This window comes from Pan paniscus, chromosome 1 (assembly GCF_029289425.2).
Source record: "Pan paniscus chromosome 1, NHGRI_mPanPan1-v2.0_pri, whole genome shotgun sequence".
NCBI classification, from domain to species: Eukaryota; Metazoa; Chordata; class Mammalia; order Primates; family Hominidae; genus Pan; species Pan paniscus.
The window spans coordinates 32,404,768-32,421,984 of record NC_073249.2 but is presented as its reverse complement, the minus strand read 5'-3'; the positions used below and the strand labels follow the sequence as shown (position 1 = coordinate 32,421,984).

Below are 17,217 nucleotides of genomic sequence, written 5' to 3'. Positions count from 1 at the left end.
CACAGACAGTGCCAAAATTGGTACTAAAACCCACGTCTAGTAACTTGTTTCACACAGAGAATAAAATTTAATCTAGTCAAACATGCTAATACTCACCCTACCAGAATCAACAAGGATCTCTCGGACACTGTGGCCTCAGCTCTGCAAAGGGACATCCAATATCTATCTTTCAACCTCTATCCACATCTCTAGTCTCATGGACGACCCAGTTTCTCAGTACCCCAATGCTGTGTGCAGTGCTTCTGAATGTCAATCTCTTCCATGACAGTCAGAGCAGAAAGAGCCATCTCTATGCAAGTACCCTATTCTCTTCCCCTAAGGTATAGTAATTTTGTGTTGAAAAGGAAGTTTTTTCCACATGTCCACTAATGAAATGAGAGCTGCGAGCCACTGTGGCTTCTCGAAGAAGGAGGCCAAAGTCTCTTTCCTTTATTGTCCTCTTCAGCTTTTTTTCCCCAGAGAGCTCAAATTCCTGGAGCTGATCAGGCTACATGCTTAAAGAAGTGAAATATTCCCAGGTCCAAAAGCCACAGTGACCATGTGCACATGAACTGGGACCTCTTCTCTTTCACTCACTTAATCTAAACAGTTATCCAGCCTTAGAGAGGAGAAGTTTGCTCCATGCTCTCTCTCCCTCCCCTCCTCCCATTTTTGCCTTTTTATTTGGAAGTTAGCTGGGTATACTCACAAATATAGCTTAGACTGGCTTGACTTTCCAAACTGCAAAGTCTCTCTAAACCCCTACCCTTCCCACCCCATATCACTGGCCCTATCTTCTTCTGCCCCAGTTCCTCAGACTATGGTATGGACATGTTGAACAAGCCTTTCCTTACAGGCAGTTAATGTGTGATTCAGGATTGGCTTTAAGGGATAAAATGCCTCTCCTCCCAACTCTCAACTAACTTTAGAGTTCTCCTTTGAGATTTGACATGAAACAGCCAGCCACAATACCGTATGCATTTATCTCTCTTCCATCCCCCATTCCACACCTGAATCTGCCATTTGCCAGTCACTGTCTTCTTCACAAATATCCCTTGGGGATTCCAAGAGGTGGGAAGCTTGATCATGGCCAAGATTCTTAGATTCTTGGGTCTTCTGGCTATGATATCAGAGAGACAATATAATGCAGGATAGTGGAATCACAACATCTGAATTCAAAATCCAGGATCACCTACTTACTAGCTGCTTGACAAGTCACTCAAACTGTGCCTCTGTTTCCTCATCTATAAAATGGGAATGATAATAACCCCTAACTCATAGGAATGTTGTGAAAATAAATGAATTAATAGATGTAAAGGACTTAGAACTCTGGCTCCCGAAGTAAAGACTATAATAAGTGTTTAATAATTGGAATGAAAATTTAAATTAGAGTTTAGAGGAAAACTGGCACTAAGACATCATGCTATTATATAGTCAGCTTGCCCATTTCAAAAGAGGGTTTAAAAGTGATTTAATAAAAATGCACATATTTCATTGAGCCACTCACTCTTTGTAAAGTAATTCCTAAAGCTCCAAAACCTCCAGAATCAAATGATGCAATATTTAAAATGGACACCTCCCAAGGAAGTGTCTAAAGCATCACACTGCTAAACCTAAGGACTCTTCCATACAAAATGCTATTTTTCCCCTTTATTTTCTTTCTACCCAATTAAAACGCTCACTTTCCCATCCCAATTCTTTTATTTCATGATGTCCATTTAACAACCCCCTCTATGGTTACTAAATCCTACTTTTTCTTGTTTTATTATGAATTTGTGTAGCATTAATGCTTGCATTCCATGTCGTACCACTGTGCACAGAATGGTAACTTTGGTTAGTAAAATTCACCAGCTGTTACCTCCATGTCTGCTGCTGATACTTTCTCAAACACAATCCTATTGTATAAGTTTGAGTCATGTGTGTTCAACTGCCTTTTAGACAACTCCAGCTATATGTCCCAGAAAAACCTCAAACCTGACAACATTGAGACAATGCGCAATGTTTTACTCCAAGTCTGTTTTATTATTTTTATTCCCCATCCCAGTTAATGGCACCATAGCTTACCAATATTTTCCAGATTTTCCAGAAATCTATCTAATGAGTGACCAGCCATATCTATGCCCATCTACTGAATATTTAGTAAGTCCGTGGGACCTCTCCAACTCCACAGGAACTATACTGTTTACCCACATCATCTCATCCAGGATCACTGCAATAGCCTCTAATCTTGACTGCTCCCCCACCCATTTCAATTCAACTTCCAAGGGGCTGTTTCTGTAACCTCAAGCTGAACCACCCCTCCACAATACTCATGTTACTTAAATGGCATCCCCACTGCTCCAGATAAATGCATATCCCACTGCATGGCATACAATGCCCATTACAACTCTGCTCATTAATTGAACAATCCTGGCTCCCTCGCTTGCTTCTACTCAGTCATCTTCCGTTTTATGCTTCAGCAATATAGAACTAATGTAGTTGCCTGAACAGGTCAGGCGGTCTCCTGCCTTTCGTATGCTCTTCTCTCATCCCGGAATACCATTTCCCACCTTATCCATAGGGAAGCTACTATTTATCCATAAAGTCTCAGCTCAAATGTTACCCATTTGCATCCTTTTCTGACTGCACTATTTATTGAGTACCTACTAAGGCCAGATACCATGCCAGTCACTAATTATGTAGCAGAGTACATGAAGCAATATCCAAAGGTACAATTACCCCTTCATCCATGCTACCTCTGCCCCTAATACCTCTTGCCATTACAGCAAGAATGTTATCGAGTGGGAGTTATGTATATATCTGTCTTTCCATTCTATCATAAGCACAATACTCAATAAAATATATGTTGAAAGAATGAAAAACTATAATTTGTCTCTTCAACTAATTTGTCCTCTGGTTTCACTGGATTTCTCAAAGAATGTAATCTAATACAAGGGGCAGTGGTCAAGAATACCGGCTTTGGAGTCAAACAATCTCAGTCCCTAACTTGACTTTGCTATTCATTAGCTCTGTGACCTTGGACAGGCTACTTACGGCCTGTAAAATGGAGACAATAATGGTACCCTATTTCATAGTGCTGTCATGAGGAGCCGATGAAGCAATTCGTGTAAATAACTCAAAACAGCACCTCACACAAAACAACTCTTCAATAAATGTTAACTTTTATTATTTTATATTTAATACTGCTCATCTATACATATAAGAGACAACAAATTATAGAAAGAAATAAAAATTAATTTATTGGTTCAAATAGTTACTTATGCTATAATTTTTACTACCCATATAATCTCCAATTGTGTTGAACCTAAAGAGTTAAACACACACACACACACACATGCACACATACGCATGCACACACAGCACACACATACATATGCATTTTCCAAACCAAGACTTGTCACCTGAGGATGAGGGTCGGAGAAAGGAGTGCTGCTGGTTATGGATGTTAAATAAACAATTTTTTCTTACAACAAACCCCTGGCACCCTGTTCTCACCATGTCATGGCCTGTGATGACTTAGTGTCTCCCAAGCATGACCAAGCGATTAGTGGGGCTGTGTCTGTGCATCTCGACAGTAATGGGAGCTCTCTTTCCATTTGCCATGTATTGAAGCCTGAGCGCTTCGCTGCTTCGTGCATTTTCAGCTTGATGAATTCATTATTCTCCATATTTTTCCCCTACCTCCTTCAGAGAAAACTCTTTCCCCAAAATGCCAGGACTATTTTTTCCCTTTTTAAAGATGGGTGATTTTTAAATGGAAAAATTTTACATCAAGTGTTTAACAGCTTAGCTGCACTCAGTGCCACTTTGAGAAAAAGAAGAAAATCATGCAGTGTAAGTTCTCTGATTCAGATACCACAGTACAGCCTTTCACTGGATAGAAACATGCAGGTATAAGTTGGATATTTTCTAGAAAAAAGTATTTTCTTTTTGGATCTGAAAAGAAATGAGCCAAAAGTTTAATGTTCTAGATGGGCAATGATAGGCTATCTAAGCAAGAGATCTGAGCACTTATCTCCCATTCTTTGATTTTTTTTCTCCCCATAAACAAAGCACTGCCCTACCTGGAGTATATTCCTCACCATTCTTCCCATACAATGAGCACCTGCCCAACCAACACTGTACTCATGGATAGAAATACAACTGGAGGGTGACAAGGGCAATTTCTGCAGAGCTATGGTTTTAGACACCTTCAGGAGAAAAGAGAAAAAAAGATATTGAAAAAGAATGGAATAGTAGAGAGTAGAAGAGCACCTTACTTAAAACCAATCTTTGGCTTCCAAACTTAAGTGTTTTTAGCCATATAACTGCTGGGTTTCAGTAGCAAGAAAACTATAAAGGAGAACTCCACTTTACAATAAGCAATAGGCAAAGAGGTTCCTTTGGTGATTTCTAAATCAAGACCCAGAGTTTAATGAGCAGTAAGAACCTGGCACATATAAAAGGTGACATCACAGACGCTGTTTTTTCCAGCCAATTGCTGATGCCTAGGTCACAATCATCAATAATTTTATCTTCACACACAAGATAACATGAGTCATCAGAGAATTATATCTATGAGCATTAGGATAATGGTTTAAAGCTCTGGTCCGGGAGTCAGACCATCTGAATTTGAAACCTGACTAGTTATGTGACTTTGAACTGTTTTTTTTTTTTTAACTGTCTAAGCCTAAACTTTCTTATCTGTAAAGTGGGAATGCTACTACATACCTGATATGTAACATACAGATTAAATGAAAGAATTCATTAAATGTGCTTAGCACTTTTATAACTGTTATTAGAATTAGTATTAGAATTAGAATTATTAGAATTAGTATACCAAGACAGTGGTATTGATTTTTTTTTTTTTTTGAGACAGGGTCTCACTCTGTCACCCAGGTTGGAGATTGGTGGTGTGATCTAGGCTCTCTGCAGCCTCGATCTCCCAGGCTCAAGTGATCCTCTGACCTCAGCCTCCCTAATAGCTAGGACTATAGGCATGCGCCACCACACCTGGCTAACTTTTGTATTTTTTGCAAAGACGGGGTTTTGCCATGTTGCCCAGACTGGTCTCAAACTCCTGGGCTCAAGCGATCCTCCCATCTTGGCCTCTCAAAGTGCTAGGATTACAAACGTGATGTACTGATTTTTTTGGTGAGGGAGTTCCATGACACATCTTCAAAGACTTACTTCCTTTTTCAAAAGCAGGTATCAAAGATCTTCCTGGGTTAAACGTTTTGTTGATATTGTTGTTGTTATACTAGAATTTTAAATTTTACCGAATAAAATAATCCCTTTCGCGTGCATGTGCATGTGTGTGTGTGTGTGTGTGTAAACAATAGGGATCTACTCCAAAAAGTCAGTAATATCTAATGGCAGCGGTGTTTTTTGCAACGCATACCAAGTTATTATAAAAAATGCATTCTTCTATAAGATGATATAAACGATAACCTGCCTGCTAATTGGGTTTCTTACATAGAGGTCTTATCTCCCAGAAGGTGAAAATGTCCTAAATGGATATCTCCTCCATTTGGTGAAATATCCTTATAACCTGCAATCCTTCTCAGAGACACAACCTTGCTGTGGTCACAGAAGATGACGCTTCAGATCTAAATATAGGGTCATGGTGCTGGGAGAGGGGGTGGAGAGATAATAAGAAGGGGGGGGGTATGTGAAGGCTCAAGCACTATAAATAACCAAAGAACACGACTACATTTAGAACTTCCCATGTGTAGAATTCAAGCAAATCTTGTGCTTTGTTTCTTGAAACAAAAGAAACAAGAGCTTCGTTCAGGTTTCTGGGAGCCCCTGGCAGGAATATACTCTTCCGTATATTTTTTCTTTTGAAGAACTGAGAACTCAAAATAAATCCTCGTGATCATTTTAAGATCTTCTAATCCCCAAAATGCATCCTTACTACACTTAGAGAATGACCTGCCCACACAAGCTGACAATAGCTTCATGCAAAATAGCTCCCTAAACATAAAAGGGTATTTTGGCAAAGGCTTAACAAGCAGAGTACATATTTCAGTTGCAAGTATTTCTCTAACATCTCCAATATGGAAGCTTCTTATAATATTTTCGCAGAAACAAACATCTGTTTTGGGGACGACACCTGATAATTTTAACCATTCCTATAATGGGAAAGTGCTGACTAGAGGAAATGTTTACAAAGATTCTTTGTGCAGTAAGGATGGCCCAGGTGTCCATAAAAACATCTGCTCAGCAAAAGCACAACCAACATTGCTGAAATCTCTAGGCTGTCTCCATTCAAAATGTTTCTAGGCTACATGCTAGAGAAGAGAATCCCTTAGTGAGCCCACAGGAGAGTTATTTGCATAATCCTTGGCTATTCACAGATATTTGGTGACTAATCTGCATTCCTGTCAAATTGAAGGGGGTCTACATACCCGTGGATTTGTGGCATCCCAGGAGAAGTCTGGGTCCATAAACCAGTGAATGAATCCCATTAACACATATATGTAGCTTCTTCATCTGTGACATCAATGACATTTTTTACTTGCCTATTTCTGAATATTCTTTATTAAATAATAAACTCAAGAATAATTTCATACAAATCACCAGTGTATGTAAGTATTATTTCTTGTTATTTCAATGGTTTCCTCACAGGCTAAAGTATGGCTCCAGTTTCAGAATCACAGCTGGGTTTGCCAGTATGGAACCCCTTTATGGCAGGTGCAGCTTCCAAGGCTACTTTTACAAAACCTAACCCATAAAAGATCAGCTGGAGAGAATCTGTGAATAACTATGAACTTCAAAACATATTTCTAAGTATCAGAGGCAGGTGTGGTAGGGCAGGAGATTCTTTTGAACAGCCTAATAAATCACCTTTCAGTTTTTCCCAACACCACAGGAAAGAACCTCTGGTAAAGGAATTCTTTAGCCAGAAGATGTGCCTTTCCCAACCCACCTCCACACACTGGAAGAGGTGAGCCATTACAACTCGGAGTAGCATGCTTGAAGTTTTACCCTCCGATCCAGGCTGGAGAAGGAAGAGGTAGTACAAGGTTTCTCCAAATATTTCAAAGGCAAAGTTGCTCCCTTCATAACTAAATTCCAGTAAATGGCTTTATATCTCCCTGTGCTGGACTAATCTTCCCCATCTCTATATCTTTGATGTTAATGGTATGATTTTTATTTTCAGTTAGGAAGTTGCTTTCCCATTGGGTTAAATGGAATAAAACTCACCTCTTCTATATTGTGTAAGGCAATGTTGGTCAAGTCTTGCTTGAAGGCCATTTGTCTGACACCATTCATCAACTACCATAATCTTATCATTTATAGTGGGGGGCAGTCAGGACTGTTGGTAGCAAAACTCTTAGAGGGTAAATGTATTCAAACTTTTACCTTAGATTTGATCCAGAAGACTGAGGTTGGATATGGGTTGGCTGCCAAGGTAGATGGCATCTGCCACACAGAGACAGACAAGGAATTAGAAAGCAAAAAGCTAAGCAAGAGTCATACAAATGTATACCAGTCCTTGGGAATTAAAATATAGGTCTCTTAGACAGGACATGAAATAGGTAAAGACCATGACAACTTCTAAGACCATGATATGGGCAAAGATAGCTTGACCACAAAGCTAAAGGAGTCTAATCTTTAGGTCCCCTCACTACGGAAGCTCTTCTCAAGGCCCTGTGTACACATAGTTGTATATTTTGGTGACATTTCCTATAGCAAGATATTTTAACCACAATTGATCTCTGGCTTTCCCTCCACATGTCTCTTCGGTTGGGTGACCCAGGAATGATCCCAGACATTCCTGGTATTTGGCAAAGGAACAGCTGAGTTGTCAATATATTTATTTTGGGTTTCATAGTTTATATTTAGGTGGCTCACAATCACATATACTTAAATTATTGTTAGTTATTCCCGTGTAGGAATAACTTGTAGGAACGCTTCTACCACTCCAACCACTCTGTACAGGTACCATGTCTGAGAATGCAGATTCAGAAATTGTATAGAGACGTAAACATGTGGCCTGGCTCCAAACCAATGAGTCATAGATGAGAGAAGGTTTGAGGCCGGCATGGTGGCTCATGCCTCTAATCCCAGCACTTTGGGAGGCGAAGGTGGGCAGATCACTTGAGGCCAGGAGTCAACCAGCCTGAGAAACATAGAGAAACCTCGTCTCTGTAAAATAATAATAATAATAATAATAATACAAAAATCAGCCTGGACTGGCAGGGCATGGCTGTGGTCCCAGCTACTCGGGAGGCTGAGGCTGGAGGATCGCTTGAGCCCGAGAGGCAGAGATTGCAGTGAGCCAATATCACACGACTGTACTCCAGCCTGGGCAATAGAGAGAGACTCTGTCTCAAAATAAATAAATAAAATAAACTAAAAGAAGAAAAAGGGCTTGAAATGCATAGACCTAGTCTGGAAAATTCTTCTAAATCTCCCAGCTCATATATGAAAGAAGCTTGATAGAGTTTTTCCAAAAATTCGACAACAATCCTAAAAATTTACATAATGTTGCCAATAATGAGTAGTGTAACTAAAAGAAGACTTTTTAAACCATCAATAATAAGAAACAAATTTCAGTCAACATGTTAGAGAAAAGACTAAATTTTCTTTCTATTCTCTCTATAGAAAATGACATTACAAAATCTTTGTTGTCAAAGAAGAGGCAATCGAAGAGCATGTAGCCAAAAAATACAGAAAAAAATATTTTACAGAGGAGTGCCAGACAGTTCATTAGAATTTCGTTATTTTTCTGGATTTTTTAAAAGTTGTGATATTTGTAAGCTTTGTTACACTTAAAATTTGTCATGATTTTCTTTCCCATTCTGAACAAATATTCACTTTTGCACCTAATTTTGCATTTTTAGTTTGATATCCTTTCTCTAACATAGCTGTGCTTAAGGAAAAATAGCATGCTTCCACGCACGACTCAGTTTAAAGAAAAGCCATCAACCTATGAAGGAATACAATGCTAGTGGCACCAGGGACTCCAAGGGGAGAACAGTCATTGCTGCTGCCTGGTCCAGCTTCCCTCTCCTGCTTAGAAATGTCTTTCTCATACTGAACGTTTGGGATGTCTGAATGTGTGTGTACTTTAAAGAGGGATGTGATGATACCATTACAATCCTACTTCCTCTTTGAGGTGAAATCAAATTTCAGGGGAAGAAGACAAATGAAGGGATACAGAGAGTTTTATCTCTATTCTGTAGAAGAGTTTGGTTAAGAGTTTGATGAAGTACTCATTTCCTTTCTACCACTTTCTACCCTATGAGCTTAAGTCCAGGACAGGCACTCCCTGGGAACAGCAGGAGTTGCCAGTGCCCCACTCCCATCCCTTCTTCCTTACCAAGTTAGTGAAGGCTGGCTTATCTGCCATCACCTAAAACTTTTTTGCTCAAAGGCATTCTCTGGCCACTATGATGGTTTGCCTATCTGCTTGCATGGCAGTGGAGCTGTACCAGGGAATTGATCCCTCACCCAAGCTCTAACCAATGATCGACAGAAGAGTTAGTATACAAATATTCCATCTTTTTCACCCTTTGGTGGCATCACTCTAAAACTTCCCAGAGTTTCCCAGCAAGACTGAACTCCAGTTATCCACAGTGGTAACTTAATAACAAAACCTTTTATTGGCTGCCTTTCCTTCTCTGTCTTATTTCCTTATTTTTCTACTCTGATCACCTCCCAGATAAACTATACGCCCCTGAATCTTTGTCTTGGAGTCTGTTCCTGTAGAAACTCAAAATAAGGTGTTGCTTTATTGAAGCCTTATTAGAGAAAACACAATTGGAAGAAAAGGTACATCTAGAGTTGCATAATTCCTATTACTTTACTTATTATCATCAAGTCCAGAAGCCATATATGGCCAACAGCATCGTTGCTTTCTGGTTACCCTGAATGTGACATTTGAGGGTGAGAAATTACTTACCATCAGGATTTAGGTATTCCATTATCACTGTAGAAACTTTTTGGATTACCTGTAAAAGACTATTTTTGATCTCCCATACTTATCAGTTGTTTTCCTTATTGTAATTTTCAACCCTCAATGTATGTTGCTTGTGAACACAGGAACTCAGCAGCAAAACTCACTGCCTCCCTCTTCCTAGCTGCTACATGGGGCTCCTTCAGGTTCCCTGTCCATCTAGCTCTTGGCTGTGGACTCATTCTTAATTTCTGCCCTTCTGTTTGAGAACCCCAACCCTCAGATTTACTGGGTTCTGATATGGTGGCTTGAATATTCAATCCATACTTAGTTCCTCTTTAGGTGTAGCTACTTGAGCTTGATAATACCATATTTGTATATTTCCCTGGCTTAGATTCTGGTACTTGAAGGTAAAACTCTTGAAGGAGTTATTCTAGATATCTTCCTAGATGATTCATGCCTTTCAGACAGCAGCAATGGACACTTCTGGGCTTTCTTCTCCTTTAACCTTAGTCATTTACCACAGCCCCAAGGAGAATGTCTATTATGACGTTCAGACAAAACTGAATGAAAAATAAGTGTGCCTAAAGAAAATGAAAGGGCCTCATGTTTTGAAGTACTTCAAGTTTTCCAGTCCACTAAAATGGATGAGAGTTAACCACAGTCATAGCCCTTTAATTGGGATTACAACAATCACACTTCCACCATGAGACTTGAAAGGCAGATGTTGGAGATAGAGCCTTTCTTGCCCACACAACGGTAAGTGCCTATTGTTTGTATCTAATGACCTGTCTGAATATTCTGGAGTGGGTAATTTTTCATACATCAAAACTCAACACCAGATATCAGTGTCTTTTTATTTAAAAAGGGAGATTTGGGTGGCTCACATATGAAATCCCAGCACTTTGGGAGGCTGAGGCGGGTGGATTGTTTGAGCCCCAGAGATTAAGACTAGCCTGGGAAACATGATAAAACCCCATCTCCATCTCTAAAAAAATACAAAAATTAGCCAGTCATGGTGGCACGTACCTGTAGTCCCAGGTACTCAGGAGACTGAAGTGAAACAATTGAGCTGCAGTGAGCCATGATGTTGCCACTGCACTCTGTCTGCATGATAGAGACTCTGTCTCAAAAAAAAAAAAAAAAACCACAGTGGGAGTAATTTATAAATTTATCTAATGTATCATGTTTTCTCCAGTTGAAATCATCAACCAGTAGGTGAAAATAGGCTTTCGAGGATTCCATCAATCAAAAAACCCAACCCAAATTTTTGATAGCATGGATGTACATGTGTGTATTTAAATATAGCCCCAAATTTCCTTCATGCAATTTCCTACTCTGATACATACTTATGATTCACCTATGTCAAACAGCTCAGTGATGGCTTACACTTTCCTTCATATTCAGAGAAAAAGTGTGTCCCTGCAGCTTCCTTTTTCCAGGCAATATGACTTGGTTTCCATGGGCTTCTACCTATGGCTTAGCAATAGGTATTTACAAGGCACTTTCCACTGGAAAGTCCTGGTGAGAAGAAAGTTCTTCTGTATCACTGGTTGTTGGTATGTTTCAATGAGTTTCTAACTTTACTTTCTAAAATGAGTGGCTTGGCTTTAGTCTACATGAACAGTGTGCATGGGGGAGGAGACAGAGAAAGATATCCTGAGCTTTTTATAATGTGTCTTAGTTGAGATGTGGACGGTTAACAAGCTACATAATGATCTACAGGAACACTGAGAAATTCTCCGTTATACCCAACAATTCTTTAGAGTCAAAAAAAAATTGTCTGAACTCACAAAGGAATGTCACCAGAAATTTGTCCAATATGGTTCTACTCTTGGGTCAAACCATTCAGATTTTCACAGTGGTGTCAGTGAAGGGATGGCATGACAGGCAAAGATAACATTTTTTTTTTTTTTATAGTTTAAGTTTTAGGGTACATGTGCACATTGTGCAGGTTAGTTACATATGTATACATGTGCCATGCCGGTGCGCTGCACCCACTAACTCGTCATCTAGCATTAGGTATATCTCCCAATGCTATCCCTCCCCCCTCCCCCCCTCCCCACCAAAGTCCCCAGAGTGTGATATTCCCCTTCCTGTGTCCATGTGATCTCATTGTTCAATTCCCACCTATGAGTGAGAATATGCGGTGTTTGGTTTTTTGTTCTTGCGATAGTTTACTGAGAATGATGGTTTCCAGTTTCATCCATGTCCCTACAAAGGACATGAACTCATCATTTTTTATGGCTGCATAGTATTCCATGGTGTATATGTGCCACATTTTCTTAATCCAGTCTATCATTGTTGGACATTTGGGTTGGTTCCAAGTCTTTGCTATTGTGAATAATGCCGCAATAAACATACGTGTGCATGTGTCTTTATAGCAGCATGATTTATAGTCATTTGGGTATATACCCAGTAATTAGAACAATGGATGCTGATCAATGTGTAACCCAACCCTAAAAAATGGATGTTTTGCAAACTGAACAAATGAGTCCTATTGTTAAAGTTGAATAATAGCACTACTTATCCAAATTTCAAAAATATTTTTTAAAGTAAAAAGCATATAACTTTAAAAATAATCAATGCAAACAACGTTTTAGCCCCATTTATATATATTTTTTAAACATTTGGTGCATAGTACCTTTTTGTATCCTAAAGTTTAGCAAAAAGAGTTAAAGAGTTAATTTCATATAGTGTTGACCCTTGAACAACATGGGCTTAAACTATGTGGGTCCACCTGTATGTGGATTTTCTCCCATCTCGGCCACCCCTGAGACAGCAAAACCAATTCCTCCTCTTCCTCCTCCTCAGCCTACTCAATGTGAAGATGACAAGAGTCATGACCTTTATGATAATCTCCTTCCACTTAACAAATAGTAAATATATTTTCTCTTCCTTATGATTTTCTTAATAACATTTTCTTTTCTCTAGCTTACTTTATTGTAAGGATACAGTATATAACACATATAACATACAAAATATGTGTTGAACCATGTTTGTTTTAAAGTTTCCGGTCAACAGCAGGCTGTTTAGTAGTTAAGTTTAGAGGAGTCAAAAAGTTATAGGTGGATTTTCAACTCTGCATTGTTCTAGGGTCAGTTGTACTGTATTGCTATTTCATGTGGTCCTATAAAGCAGGGGTCCCCAACTGCCCCCCAACCCCACCCCATATACATCCATGACCTGTTAGGAAACTGGTTGCATAGCAGGAGGTGAGTGACAGGGAGGCGAGCACTACCATCTGAGCTCGGCCTCCTGTCAGATCAGCAGTGGTATTAGATTCTCATAGAAGCATGAACCCTATTATGAATTGTTCATGCAAGGGATCTAGTTTGCGTGCTCCTTATGAGAATTGAAGTAACGCCTGATGATCTGAGATAAAACAGTTTCATCCCAAAACCATCCCCCACCCATCCATGGAAAAATTGTCTTCCACAAAACCTGTTTCCGGTGCCAAAAAGGTTGGGGACTGTTGCTACAAAGAGCACTAATACTGTACCACTGAAACCAACATAGAATCCTTGCTCTGATGTCACAGGATTTTTCCTGTCATCAGCCAACCTCTAGGGAATCCCAAGCATTTTGTTGTTGCTGCTGCTGCTGCTGCTGTTATCATCTATCATTGCTAAAACTTATTAACTCAGCATATATTCATTGGGAGCCTACTCTGGGCCAAGCACTGGATGAACAGACGAACAAGATAAAGTGTCCACTCTCATGAGGTTTACACATCTGATGGGGGAAATAGCTAATTGATAAGTAAATATATTCCCATTAGAGAACTGCAGAATAGGATAGGCTGGGATGGGATAGCGTGGGATGGGATGGGATGGGATGGGATGGGATGGGATGGGATGGGATGGGATGGGATGGGATGGGTTAGAATATTCCTTGAAGAACAAGAAACAGGAAAGAGAGGTAGAGTGTGATAAGCCATGGCTATGTTAGAGAAGGTTAGAATAGGCCTCTGAATCCAAGCCATGTTTGGTCCCAATGTAAACTATACATTCTGCAAATAAGCATGAATTCTCCCTAGAAAGCAATTTCCAGGCGTGTTTTATTTGTGCCACTAAATGTGCAACATATGTATGTGTGTCTGTTGTAAATCACTTTGCCCAAGTTCCACTTCATTCCATCTTGGGATACTCCTGGGCTGTGATTTTTCATCCCTAACCTTTACCAGACAGTGTGTGATATGCTGCTTTCAGAGGCCAAAAAATAATAGGGGGTTGCCAAGTTGATTTTGGATTCCCATGCAGTCTGGATTTTTCAGACCAAATGAATTGGTTGGACCTACATAACCTCAATTAAGATGGGAATGGGGGCTTCACCTTAATCACACATCTTAAACCACATACAGTGCTTAAGCTTCCAAGCTGTCAGTCTTTGTGACTCCCCTTCAGTGATATTTAACTACTTATGACATGAGATTTTGAAAGCTTTTTGAAAGTCTTATTCACTAATGGAGAAGCCTCTTACATATTTTATAAAACTAAACAAACATCAAAGTTAACACTCAAATGCAACTTGTTCTTAAACTCTCAGAGCCTTGTCAGCATCTGAATCCCTCCTGCAAGTTCTATTAAAACAAACAGTGCAAGAGTCTTGAATTATTAGAGATAAAATCAGATTATAAGCTTCCTGAGGGCAAAGATTTTATTTTACATTGTTTTGTTCCCCAGTACCCAGCATAGTGCCTGACAAAAAGTAAATGATCAAAAAATGTTTGTTTAATTGTATTAATGTGGGAGAAAGTTGTAAGATATTTAACCACACAAAACACTCAGCTTTTGTTACTTTTCCTTTAAACATTATTAGATATCTCCAAAGTTAAACTGTGACTGAAAATAAAAATTATTTGTAAACATAGATATCAAATTCCAATATAAGTGTGCTTCAAACCAAACTCCCTATAATACTTTACAGATTCCCAAAATTTACAAAGCTCATGCAGGCTTAATGTATACCATTATTATCAAAGAATATGATGACAGTGATTATAACAATAGTTAACATTAATTAAGTGCTAATCATGGTGCCAGATGCCTCATTATGTCCTTCCGTCTTTGTTCAGCAAGTCACTACACAACGTCACCTCCCACATCAAAGAGGCTTCCTATAATCACCATCTAAAATATCACCTCCATTTGATCCCTCTCACTCCTCACCTTGTTTTATCATCCACCCACTGATATATTTGTTTCAATTGTTTACTAGGTTTAGCTCTACCAACCCGAATGTAAGTTTCAAAAAAGTAGGAGCTCTAACTTCATTTTTTACTCTTAGATCTTTAGCAATTAGTAGAAATTCAACAAGTAGTTGATGAATGAATGAATGAATGAGTTATTTTATTCACACTTTAAAACAACTCTGCAAAGTAGTACATTTAGCCACAAGAAATTGAACCTACATTTCTCTAAGTCTCATACTCTTCCTGGTACCTCATGCAAACATGTGTTGAATAAACAAAAAGGTGAGAGAAAGCCTTCCTCCCTCACCATCTCCCTCCTTCTCCTACCTTTCTATGGCACAACTGAAATCTCCACTTCTCTCTTCACTTGCCCATTTTCAGGAAACACAATGAGCAAAATCCACACATATTAATCATTTCCCATGCTACTTTTATATAACTTATATGCAACCCAAGAAGAAAAAGTTATATCATTTGGAGTTTGGGAGCAGAGACAGTTGGATTTAAGAACCATCTCTGAGTCACCTGAAGCAGCCCTGCAGTGTGAACGTGGCCTAAGGCAGAGACCGGAATCAGATACGTCGATTACTTTGAACTCACCCGGAGATGATGAGGGCAGATCCAAGGTTAAGGTGACAGATTTTCCCGTACCGCAGTCTTGCCCATTTATATCCAAGACCCTCCACCTCTGAGGTACCCTGTTGAATGACTCACTCCTGGCTAGGTTTGTGGCTCAAAAAATATTGGGTAGAGATTGCGCTCACTCTGGCTCCTGTTCCACAATGATCTCACTCCAGCTCCTGGTCCATAATGATGAGGTTCTGCCTGAATTATAACCTATAGCAGATTTTCAGTTACTTCTTTCAGAAAAATGGACTTTTATCTTCCTTATACTTCAAATTTTATCTCCAGGTAAATATCACTTTTTCTCTAATATATTTTTATTTCATGAATATGATGGATGAAAACAGGAGCCAATGTTTTAATTTGCTCTAATAAAATGAATCATCTCTTTCATTCTCATTTTACTCCTTGCAAAGACTTTTTAAAAAATCTGTAAGTGCATTTCTGAGAGATCTTAAATGTAAGCATGTCTCTGAGCTTGCTAACTACATTTTCCATAGTAGGTTATTTAAAATGTATCTTTAAAGTAGATTACATGTTTCAGGGGACTGGTAATGGGCTATAGAGTCACTCACTTTGAAGCCACCAGTTCAAATTTTGTCTAGACATTAAGCAGCGAAAAAAAATCATTTCAACTGACAATTGTTTGGCTTACTTTTGTGGAAGATGAGTTAGTAGCTCCTCTCTAGTCCCAGGTATGCATTTTACAAATACCAACCATCATCTTGGAGGCATTAAAGGAGACCCTCCCAGTGATGGGGCACCCGGAAGGGATGTTATCTGCACAAACACACACACGGATACATGTGACTGCACACACATATAAACCCATGTGTGTAAACACACACACACACACACACACACAGACATCCTGGTACAACTACTTTGTGCTTATCCATAAGAGACGGTAAAAAAGTATATATTGGCCTTGTATTTGACAACACTCAATTCAGTCCTAACCGTTCGACAACTTCTTTTTTTTTTTTTTTTTGAGACTCCTCTCTCTATCGCCCAGGCTGGAGTGCAGTGGCGCTATCTCGGCTCACTGCAAGCTCCGTCTCCTGGGTTCACGCCATTCTCCTGCCTCAGCCTCCAGAGTAGCTGGGACCTCAGGTGCCCGCCACCACGCCCGGCTAATTTTTTGTATTTTTTTTTTAGTAGAGACGGGGTTTCACTGTGTTACCGGGATGGTCTCGATCTCCTGACCTCGTGATCCACCCACCTCGGCCTCCCAAAGTGCTGGGATTACAGGTGTGAGCCACCGTGCCCGACCCCGTTCAACAACTTCTGAATTTGTCTACAACCCTCAGTGATCCTGCTCTTGCTGTGCAGATTTCTGCACACAGATGAGAGCACCTTCACAAGCCAGCTTTGCTGTTCACTGTGATGAAACAGAAGATGGCATTCGTCTTCCGGGATGTCAATCTGGAAGCTTTTAGGAACACTAGCCTGCACTTAAAGATCAAAGACAACTGAGATGACTCTTCCGAAATAGAACCTTTCCTCAGGACTCAGGAGACCAAAGGCCATTCTT

At 39.6% G+C, this 17,217-nt stretch overlaps 1 protein-coding gene across 11 annotated transcripts in view; it reads right to left on the bottom strand.

Moving 5' to 3' along the window:
- The window catches only part of ESRRG (estrogen related receptor gamma), a 597,527-nt gene that overhangs the window by 479,871 nt on the left and 100,439 nt on the right, over positions 1–17,217 (bottom strand). The window lies entirely within an intron of this gene.